Source organism: Cygnus atratus, chromosome 2, assembly GCF_013377495.2.
Source record: "Cygnus atratus isolate AKBS03 ecotype Queensland, Australia chromosome 2, CAtr_DNAZoo_HiC_assembly, whole genome shotgun sequence".
NCBI classification, from domain to species: Eukaryota; Metazoa; Chordata; class Aves; order Anseriformes; family Anatidae; genus Cygnus; species Cygnus atratus.
The window spans coordinates 52,939,308-52,951,694 of NC_066363.1; positions in this window are offsets into that span (position 1 = coordinate 52,939,308).

Consider the following 12,387-nt stretch of genomic DNA (forward strand, 5'->3'; position numbering starts at 1 on the left):
GGATCCATCAGCAACAGCCTTCCACATCCCTCAGATTTCCCTGAGGGATTCATCCCCTGGCCAAGACCCTCTCTGCTGTGCAGGGCTGGAGTGCACGGCGGAGGCGTTGCCTGGCCAGGACCCAGTCCTCAGACAAGACTTGGGGTGCTAACAGCTCTGGCCACAGCCATCCCCACAGCTCTGCTGCCCCAGGGAAAGCTCTGGTTTTCAAGCAAGTGATATTTTGACAGCAAGTTGAAACTGCATGCAGAAAGCAACTGTTTTGCACTGTTGCTTAAGCAGATACTGAAAATGCAGTTTTTTCCCTCAGTAGAAACATTTCAAGAACAACAAAACTGCTGTAGCCCCACTGTGAAACCAACATGGCTAACGCTATCCACACAGTCCCAAGAGCTGGGTTAGAAACTGTACAAAACTTTAGTTTGCCTGAGTACGTGATGCTGTTGGGGCCATTCTGTACATCAAGGTCTGATCAGACCAGAATAACTATGGACTATCCAGCAACAGATAGTGATTTATATGTTGCTGTTCATGGGCACAAAAATAAATGCTACGACTTTACTCAAACAAGCTTTGGCTTCTACATATTTAGAATTTAGATCCCAACCTACAAGAAAAAGTTAATCTAGCGTGAGTTTTTGTATTTTGTCTGAATGTGCTTTCTGTTCATTGCCTGAATAGAAATATACCTTTTGTTTGAAAACAGGAGGCATATTCCAAAAACATACAGGTCACAATTCTGCTGTTTCATCTAGGACCATAACACTATATAAACTGTTTCCACTTCTTTTCACTGTGTCCTTTCTTCTTTTCTGCCAGTCTTCACACTCACAAATCAAATGGCCTATAAAAGCATTACAGCTGCTGATTGACTAAGAATTATGCACAACTAGTTTCCTAAGATACCGTACATCTTTGATACTTTTCATTTCCAACCAGCTGTCCATCACGCAGGCTTACTTTTGGGGCAAGCAACATATTTTATATCCATACAGAACCAAGACAAACAGAGGCTCAAGGCAGGTGGATTCACAAGGCTCTACTGCAATACAAATAGCTAACAGCATAAACCTCTACCAGCTTTCGCTTACAAAAACTAGTATGTCAGACTAACAACTGTCAAACAGTGTCTTCAACCAGGGAAGAAAGAAAAAGCTATTTATTTATTAATCTAAGATGCAACTGAGGGAAAAAACTTTAAAGAATGGTGTTAAATGACTCTCACAGAACAAACATCCTGCACCAGAAAACTGGGTGCAGCCTGGAAGTTTCCTAGTAAGTACATTGCTGTACCAGCAAAGCCACCACACTTGACACAACAGGAAAAAAAGCAGACAAAACTACTAAGATGTCTCCTGCATCCAGCTCTGACGAACTGTCACAGGGGAGGTCAGGTCATCCTGTAGCAGATAGTGTGCCAATAATTTCTATTAAATTCCAGTGGAAAAACTTATCATCCGGAAAAAAAAGTTTCCTTCAGCTATTGTTTCCTTGCCAAAGATCATTCCTGCAACTAAAAGGATGGGGAAGAGGAAAAAAAGAAAGGAGACTGGGTGAATAATGCTCCGTGACTAATAGCCGTGGTCTGACCAGTCTGAAACAGCTTCAAGTACTCATGACCTTTTGAAGAGCCACAAGTTAGATGCTAACAAAAACGCATAACGTAAGCTCTCACACCCCCTTCCTTTTATCAAACGGGCGTCAGGATGAATAAGCTGACAAAAACAACATGGAAGTAATCTGCTGAGTAATTCCACTAATATTCCACCGTGGGTTGGCTCTGAGAGTTTGAAGCACACAGCTACGGAGGCACTGCGCTGACTGTTGCAGATGACAACTTCTCATTAATCACACACAAACACTACGTGTTGTTCCACAGCTTACACAAATGTTCTCCGGGAACAGCACTCAAGCCATTAGCAAATCGACGAGCCCTCCCATATATCTCATTACATGATTTCCCTGAGAGGACGTGAAAGCTTTCACCCGACTGCTCCACGCATCCCACTCCCTGTTATCAGCCTACGGGACTTCACTCAGCACATGCGTTCCCACACTCTTTAAAGGTCTTCGGTATGAGTTCTGCTTTCAGGAGGTGGCATACTAGTTAACCGTTCGGGGGTTGTTTCCTACATCTCTTCTGTCAATCAACTCAGACCTACCCAAGGCTGCAATATCATTAGATCAAGCTGGGCAAAAGCAGATAATAGTAGTAAAAATAACAATAATACTACCATCCAACTCGTATGTTAGTACTTTTCATCAGTAGATCTTAAGGAAGGTCACTAATACTGTACAGAAGGGTCACTGTTACCCTTTGGACCTTTGGCTGCTTAGCACCTTTCTCATCGTTGGACCACAGACGTATTGCTCTAAAGCAATGCATACTAATCCTGAGCAAACTGAGATGAAGTTATTCCTGCAAAAAACATTTTAAAGTCACCAATAGACAAAAATTCATCATATAGTTACATAACTATTGAAAGGGAGTTAATAATTTACAGGACAGTTTACTGCTTCAGTCTTTTTCAAGTCATACAATATATTTGTCCTTCTAAGTTTCACATGTCCCCATTCCAAAATCACTGTTAACAGACTGAGTTTGACCTATTAACATCTAAATTAGATCAGAAATACACAGTATATTGTTTTTATTTCCTGAGTAGACAAGTACACAATTCTGGTTCAAATACTGAAATTCACTGAAATGTTTCTTGAATCAACAAATGTCAGAAAGCAGTATAATCCACTCTATAAAGAAGAAAAAAAAATTACTTCAGCGGTTACATTTCGAATGCATATTGCCAAATTCTCAAATGATTGCACGGCCAGAAAAAATACACACCATTAACTATAATGAGTTATCTGATAACTCAATAAAGCTTACTGGAAAGTGCTCAGAACTCCCAACTAAATCATCTGCTAGCTGTAGAAATCAAATCACATTTACTTAGATGCCTAAATATTGTCTAGCCAGCACTCAAATTGAGAACATTAGTCTACCCTGGATGAAAAGCTTGGGCTTTTCAGTTTGGGCAAGAGCTGTGGTGTGATGGCCGTCCAAACCTTTGGGAAAAGTCTGGTAGTGCATTCAAAGCCCATGCCTAGCACATGTTTATAGAAGGCAGAACCCTAAAATCCAGATATGACAACTTAAATACAAGGGAAATCCCAATTCAAATTTCAAACCACCCCTATCTAGAGGGAAACTTGTTTACACTTGTAAACAAAACTCATAATCCTAAAATGGAGAAAATGCCCTATGTGAACTCAACACAGATACAGAGCTGATTATAGAGCAATAAAATAGAACTCTGAAGTATGGCCTGAGCAGTGAATATCAGAAGCCAAGACCCCTCTTGTCCTGAGGAAAGCTTAAGCACCAAACATACCTGAAAGAGTGTGGTGACAGTACAACAAACTGAGGGGACCCTCTCAATTACAGACAAAAAGCCATGGATGAGAACAAAAGAGGGATGGGGAAATAAATGTCTTGGGGAGGCTCTGACAATTTCAGAGATGAGAGGTGACAGAAAAAAATCTGAAGAGAGAAGTAAACAGAGTGGAAGTCACAAACAGGAGAGTTGACAGCCAGAAACTGTTCAGATTTTAAATGAACTCAGTGGACAGAGAAGGGGAAAGATCATTGAACTGTTACCCATGAATGACAAGGATGGAAGTGGAGCACTGCGAGGAAGAAGGCATCGAGCATATTTGGCAGCAATAGCTTTAGGAGGGCCTTGAACGGGGACACGGTGGCAACTGACGCTGCTTAGTCTCTCACACATATCAAAGAGGGAAATGGGGATAAGTGGAAAAGCAGCCAACCTAGGAGGAGAGTTGAAGAAGAAAGAAGCACCAGAAAATTCAGCACAGACAAGAGAAGAAAAACCCTTCGGCATGTGCAGAATTGCTGATGAAGTGTTTACTGATGAGCAGTAAGAGAATCTCATCGTGTCAGCTTCGCGAGCTGGGAAAAGCACCTCACAGCTGAAAAGGGGCAGAAACAGTCCCTCAAACAAAGGCAGCAAAAATGCAAAGGGAGCATTCTGGTGAGATCTTTTTTTAGTACAGCGAGGGGGAAGCAGAAGAGGAACATTACAGCAGAATGGGAGATATAGATCCAATTCCTTTTTCTTGACTTGCAAAAAATGTTTCCTCTCCCATCTACCGAAAGAAAAAGATCACCTTTCAAGTTTAAAATTAAGCCTCTAATTTTTTGCAAAGGACATCAGGGATCTAAGGGATAAGAGGTCCTAGAAAAACTTGTAGCGAAAAAACTTCCTGACTCCACAGACGAGGTCTCAGCAAATGTCGATTAAAAAAAGACCAGTGATAGCTAGCAATGGCCAGAAGCATATGCAATGCTGCAGTTAACCCGCCACGTAGTGTTTGCTTGTGTAATACATTCATATTTCTCAGATAACATTTACTAAGAGGTTTCATACCCACTGTTTTGTCCTCTCAGAGTACAGACCTCAAATAACAGGGCTGAGACCACCAGTAGCTCACTTCTCACCACAAGTAGTGTAACATACTTCACAGAGGAAGAGCAAGGAGGAGCCCTTCAGCTGCCATTAGCTCCAGTGTGATGATGCCAAAAATTTGTTATTTGAAAAGTGCATAAAGATTCCCCTGCTCTGTAGCTGTGTGGCCACTGGGCCTGCACCTATTTGACAGAGGATGTTACTGGTACTGAGTTTTAACTATTCTTAGCTCCACTTACGCGGGGAAGTGCAGGAGGTTTTCAAAACCATCAATGATCCAGAAAGGGCAGGCAGGGAGGAATAAAAGAGCTCTGGTTTCTCTGACAAGGATGTCTAAGCATTAGTAGCTATATCAGCAAACTTGGCTCAGACTACTCTGCCAGAAAGGTCCATTGGCATCCAACGAGGTAAGGCATCTATGAACACGACCATGCTAATGCCCAAGCTGATGCACCTAAACACACCGCATGAGCTGCACTGAGCTGTTGCAGTTAATAAAAGCATTTTCTCTGGGTATAAGCCTGCTGGCTTCCCATAGCAGCCCATGCTCACCAATGGGCAGGAGCCACCTCTATCCTGATCCAGCAGGACCTGCTCCTGAGCAGCCCAGAGGGCTTGCTGGACACTGTAACACCACATGCTGTATCCTCCTCCTCACCATGGATGAACCACACTACGCTGAGCTAGGGAGAGCAGATACTTTCTCCCATATAATGGAGTCTCTCAGCTTTACACAGATTAAGCACCCTGTAAGAGGAGCACTGGAAAAAGCAAGGTGGGATTGTATTGTATTAATGTCACTTAATGGTAACTGTCAATGATCGTGATGGAATAAATATGGAAAGGAAATTACTGTAATTGATTGACAGTCTGGAAGCTTCCACATACTATATAATGAGAGAGACCTGTGAGAAGCTGCTGCGGTAGAGGCTATTAATGCAAATCATATGCACCATACCTGCTCTCTGAATTATGCAATGCCATGTGAATGTCTAATTCACTTCACCAGGCTTGTCTCTATCCAGAAAGAATATTCCACTGACATGCTGATTAGTATATTAAGAGAGTTTTAGAAGTTCAGTGGTAGAGTGGGTGCTATTGCAGTGTTATTAATTTAGTTCAGAACAAAACAAACAGGTCTGTACAGCTATCAAAATCACTACATAAGTCTACAAGATAAGTTTGTCATGGCTGATGGGAATTTGCAGGAAGGCCTTGTGATATGCAGTAGGAGTTAATGAATAGATAAGGAGGGTATCACTTTTCTAGGAAACAGTCGTTGAGGACTTGAGAATTGAAGACAAGGAAAAACACTTGATATAGCTCCATGATATTGTGCATTGCTTTCAAAGAACATTGTGATAAGTGGACAGGAAATTTAAAGGGAATTTAGAAATTTAGTTGGCATATTCATATTGCAATGGTGCCGCAGGCACACATATAGGAAGATGATATCTGTCCCAAGCTTTCTGAGCTAACACCATCATATTTTGCCTCTAAAAAAGCATATTCAGATCAAATATCATTTAAATCAATGATGAAAATGATTTTGAAGGAATAATCATGGCCCCTGGGGAGCACTTGTCTTTCACGCAAAGCCGTAACACAATTAGCACCACAGCGTCTGTTAAAGGGCAGCACAGACCTGGACCACAGGAGACCTCACACAGTTTCAGATTAAGCCTGGGGATGTGAAGAAAGCTCACATAAAGCCTCCTGTGCCTATGCTGGCTGTGTCTCCCTCATTTCCACAAAAGTAAAAACCATTCAACTTTAACAAGAAACTGAGAGAAGGCACTGCAAATGTATAGAGCATTCCTCACTGCTTTCTCAAAATAGCTATTTTACAGGTCTGAAAACTAAATAATACACCTGAACATTAGCCTTGTGTCATTCACTAACTAACACGAATACTAAGAGCAACAATTTTGCCTCAATATCGCTTGCATTAAAGGGTCATGGGCTAGCCATGTCTAAAAAGAGGCAGAGGGCCCACCAACCCAGTTACTAAAGTGAAAAATGCCTGAAGAACAGCCTTGTCTCAAGATTAATTTTGCTCTTCTCTCATTGCAGTAACAGAGACCCAGCCCTGGGAGACACTTCATCCTTTTATGCCTGCCCAGCACACTGTGGGACATGGGAAGGCCTCATGCAGGGCAGCCACGTGGACACGCATGGCAAGGCCAGGCCTTCCAGGTGAACCAGCATTGAAGGCACTTGCTTTGATTCATGTAGGATAAGGAAAAGCATGCTTCCCACTCCTCCTGCATCATAAGAGGCCCCAAGGCACCTCCACATCTCATATGCAGAAAACACGGGTAGACTCCATGCGATAGATTTTCAGGATCCTCTCCAGTGATCTGTACAGGACCTACACTTTCTATCAGTTTGCCTGCAAATAGCACTTGCACAAAAGCAAAGGTTTATCATTAAGATTTCATAGAGTTATTACTTGTGTGGTGATTATACAAAACAGCCCCGTTACATTCTAGGCTTTATGACACCTAGATACGCCTAGGGACAAATGCTGAGAGCAGAGCCAAAAAGATCTTGAAAATAAATGGAATGAGGCAGTGCTTGATATTTGGCAAGTCAGCACTGTGGAAGCAGAGATCCACGTGTCACTGTAATGTTACTCCTGTGGGGAAAAAGCTGCTGAAAGCCCCTCTGGATTCAGGTATTATTACTTTATTAGACAGAGAGCCACATCCCCAAAAGGCAAAAAAAAAAAAAAACACACACCAACAGCCCCTCGGTAGGGTACAGTGATTTCAGAGGAGGGAGATGCAGAGCTGTAAGCTCCAGAGAAATCACCATTTCCTGGCAGATACACAACTCCTGAGGGGGCCGCAGGCACCCCGGGACCTGCAGACCCCCCAGGGGGCTGGGAGCACCTACAAGGATGCAATGCATTTTGCTGTTTCCCCCCAGCCCCCCTTTTTTTTTTTTTGCACAGCCCCACCTCAGAGTCTGCTTTAGGAAGGCAAGGATTCAGGATGGTTTAATCAGGCTTGCCTTGTTAGTGAAAAGAATATACTCCCTGTGACATTTTGATGTTGTGAATTCACACCACAGAAATCCATTGATGTTTCCCGGGGTGGGGGCTGAATTTGTCTGGGAGGGATGCACAGTGCAGCACACTGGTGAGGAGCCGGGGCGGGGATGGGGAGAGGTTCTGTAAGAAGCAGAGGAGGCTTTTTCAGCCTTGGAGGAGCTATTTGCCACCCGGGGGCCAACACTCTCAGATTTTTGCAGAGATTGATGTATTCAACATGCAGAAACACTCTGAGGGAAAAATATTTTGCATTAGTTCAGCTTCCAAGATTTCACTATTTTACTTGCAGAACAGCTCAGTTCTCTCTGTGCTCATTCAGCAGGAAGTTTACTTTTGGGCAGGACAGGCCAGAAACACAAAATCTCGGTCCAGATTTCATTGCTCCCAAAAGCACAGGCACACAAGGACTGGGACTGCTGCACCGCCAGTAGCCAGCTGTGCATGAACTCCACTCTGGCACCCCACCGGGCAGGCACAGCTTCTGCAGGAAAGCCTATCCTATACCTTGAACACTGCTCTGCACAGCCTGGTAATGAAAGAGGACGGTATTAACATTCCAATCAAAACATCCAGGAGGAGGAAAAGAAGAACTGGTCCTTCCAGTGTCAACTCCAATTAGTGGGAAATAGAAGCCACAGACGAGAAATAGGAAGCATCTGTATGTGAAAGCATGTTTAGCTTTGAAGCTGGTGTGGGAATATTGGCTTAGTCCTTACTTTCCCCAAGTGTTATGTCATCTCATGTGTAATGTTGACACTTACAAGGATTACTTATTAAATAATTCCTTTACAAACAACAGGGAATAATTCTGGCCTTTGATATAGACAGATTACGATCTCAGATGCTACTATAGAGATCTTATATTCATCTGAACAGGCTAAGCACATTAAGAATCAGGGAAGAAAAATATATGAATGCAGAATATGGAAAGTAAATCATAGAACAGGAAAATCAAAATAGCCATGCTGAGCCACAGTTTTTAGTACCTGAGAAAGGGAAATTACTAAGATTAAATCAGCCCACATCAGTCATTTTAGTACAAAATGTGTTCCATGCCAATCTGGGTGGAAGGCCTTAATTCTTTTGTCTTGACTTTTATATATATTTATATAATTTTAAGTAGGATCCCACTTTGGGAATGCAAGAAAAAAAAAAGGAGAGTTTAAGAATAGCCTGCAGATGTCTAATTAACCTGACACTGCCCTCTGGTCAGGCACAGTCAGCTCCCAATTACCTGCAGGTGCTTTAGCCAGGTTGTGGATGGAGCCTGGCAGAGCACAGAGGTTCCCAAGCCAGCTCTGTAGGGGTGCAGTGCTGCACGTACACTGCTCTCCTGCTCCTCCTAGTCCTGGAGCAGTTCAGCCTGTCTCAAAGAGCACAGAGATGGAGTTAATAAGCTTTGCTGGTACCTGCATCAGCTCTCCACGGAGCTGTCCTGGATACCACCACTCTGCTGCAGAGCCATTCACTGCTCTTCCTGGAGACCCCAGACCCAGTGCTATGGTCCTGGCAAGCTCCGCTTCATGGGGCTGCAGCAAGGCTCTGTAACATATAACAGCAGGCTTGGAGACCTTTCTGCCTAAAGTCCTGAGAGGGCAGATGCAAGGGGCACCGACTTTAAAAAAAAAAAAACTATTCTTTTACTAGGACTTTTTTTTTTCCAAACCAACCTCATCTGAGCATCTGTGGTAACATGGATGTGGGGGGAACAACTTCTTCAGAAAAAAAAAAAAAAGCTGAACCAAAAAAGCAACAGCATTAATTTAATTTGCTTCCTCAAACTGCAAGTCCTTGTATGTGCTTAAAGCAAATGAGGCATTAAGGCTGTGAAAATGCATGGAGGCCCCTGCATCAGCACTTCCTTCAGCAGAATGAGAATGGGAAGGCCTTTACACAGTGTCCCATTGTCCCCACCAGCCGCTAGGTGTTCAGCCCTGGAGCTCCAGCTAGCAGCACAGTATGGGGTTACCCAGGGCAATGAGCGACAAACAATTTAAAACTTTTCCATAAATCTGAAAAACAAAGAGGCTTTTTATCTCTGCGCTGAAAGAAGCAAATGAGCAGAGCCTGCATCCCCAGAGCCCACTGCTCCGGCCTGATCAGAGCAATCAAGCTGATGGCCTGACAGCAGACAAGCTGCTTCTTGAGCAGGAAAATCGCTTCAGAAATCCTCCCTGTGGCTTGTCACAAGAGGGGACGCCCATCCCCTGAACCCCTCTGTCCTTCCTGCTGGTGGAAGCAGGCTGTTGCTTCTGCTGCTTCTCACACCACCAAGAGGCACAGAAACCTCAGCCTCCTCCACGCTCACAACAACACAACAAAGGCAGAGCAGGGCCCACTGTTAGCCTCTTCCTGAGCTTTACAGAGAACCTCATGCTCTTTACTGAGAGAAATCAAGCCAGAAACATTTTTTTTTAAACAGCAATTGGAAAAGCAAAGCGAGGAGAACTTTTTCCAACCTAGAGTGGCACAGAGCGGAGAATAAGGACTGAAATGACTGAAAGCCTGCAGAACGTTTTATAAAACAGTTATTTTTTCCCCCCTAACAATGGTACTCTGTCCCTGACATGAATCAAAAAATGTCACAAGGCAGTTTGGTGAGGCCGCATGTGAATGCTGGTTATTGAGCTGCAGCAGCTGCAGGCAGACTTTGTGGTTAACCCTGTGAGACTTTCACTGCTACAGCTGGCTTTGATTCTGTCACTGCATCCAAGCAGCCGCTCCTTCCCACTGCGCCTCTGCTAAATATAATCACAGCCCTATCAGCACCGGCATTTCCTCTGCGAGCATCACAGGACCAGCCCAAAGGTAAAGGCGTCGAGTTAGGCGATATCTGTATGTATCCCTGCACCACTGAGAAGCCTTCTCTCCAGTGGCAGTACTAGGAGGTCCTTTGGTGTTCTCTTCAATCCAAAATACCAAGGTTACCCGCTCACATGTTTATTGTTGTGGTATCCAGCTCTACAACACATTTTTCCTAGAACTATCAGCATAAATGATGCTCTCAGCTTGTGCAATACCAACAGCAGAGGCCAACAAGGCAGTAAAGTGCAGCTATTTTGCCTCTCAATTGTCATGAAAATTTCTGCAGCTCTTCAAGCTTTGGGTGGAAGCCTACATTACTTTCAGGTTGGCTCATATAAATTTGTCTTCCTCACAACAATCTGCCTTCCCCACAGGAAAAAAAAAAAAAAAAAAAAAGGAGAACAGCCAGAAGGAGAGGTGCACAATTCTCAAAAAACACAAGCCTGATTTTACATGAAAAGTGATAGTCGAAAAAAAAAAAAGCTGTTAAAAAGTTATGCTTTATGATCCATGACTAGTTTCAACCATCGCATCTTTCCCAAGACAGCATTTTGAACAGAGATCTTGACTAGTATCTTTAAACCAGTTCAGTATTTCTGTGGTGACTCTGAAGTAGCACACACACAAAATTGAATTGGTTTTAAGTTCTAATCAAAGCAATTTAGGCTACTGCAGTAAGCCGCATACACTTCTGTGCATCCATTCAACTCCTTGCATACTGATCAGTCCCATCACAAAATATTGGACCAGTGTGCTCCTGAACTAGGCCCTGGTGCAAAAAAAAAAAAAAAAAAAAGGAAAACTGAAAATCTTGCATCTCAGTGGATTTATATGCACACAGGAATTTACATATTTGGTCAAGTTATATGCATTTGCATCAATGTAAGCCCACAGCCAGGTTAACTGAGTAGAAGATTTGTTCACTGCTACAGGAGTGATTTAAAATTATCATCCTCCTTTAAAGCTCTGTCTTCCTCACCTGCGATACGTGCAGGAAATTCTTCCAGGGCCCTACTTTGATTTTTTACATAGTTTTCCTTACAGGGCAGACTTGGCTTTCCTAGAAGGAAGGCTTCAGCCAGTATCTGGTGGCTTTTTGCCACTGCATGTGTTGCCACTCTGTCCCAGCTTTATTGCCCTGCCGATGCTATCCCCCCCACTGAGCGCCCAAAGCACATCCCTCTTTCCTGCAACCCAGCCCTACGGGCAGTATTGTCTTCCCAGCACAAATATGCAGTGGATATCTGCAAGAGCAAGCCACTGGAAGATGCATATCAACTTAAAAACACAAGGCCTTTCAGATGTGGGCTCTCAAAACAAGCAAGCGTGGATTAGCAGCAGCAGCCACCCGTTTTTTTTTTTTTCCCCCAGAGTTTTTGAAGATGGAGGCAAGGAAAAAAGGCAAATTCCAATGCCATCAAGTTGCTTGTGAGTGTGCTCTGTGTGGGATGGTGCAGCAGCCAGGAAAGTTCCTGCTTCCCTCCATCACCCCAGCCCTCTGCTCCACCTGACAGTGTTTTAGCCTGGAGCATACCTAAGGGCTACAGCACAAGCTGCCCAGGAGAACAGAAACATAAAGGCTCGGTCACATCATTAGGCCACAATTTGTGCTAATTCCCCAAATTCTGTGGGGGAATGTGAGCACCTAGGAAATAGCCTCCCTTTGAAGAGGAGAACTCAGGACTGAATTTAGACCACCTGTCATCCTTTTTCCTTTATTTAATCCCTACCCCATCCCTCAGCCCCATTTTCTTTACACTACCAAAAAAAAAAAAAAATTAAAAGCTCTCCTTCCCTAATTCTAATGCAAACCTCTTGACAGCCAGCAGGACTGTTTTAATAAGTCTTGGCAAAGCATGTCCATTTTTAATCATTCAAGGAGAAAAAAATAAAAGAGAGAGATGGAAGGATGAAGAACAAAAAAAGAAAGAGGAACTTCGGGCTGTACACACATGGCCAAAAAAGTGTAACCTGGTGCCACTGTAGAACACAGATCTGCACATACTAAAACCATCCCGTGGTGCTCGCTGTGAGGCCCTA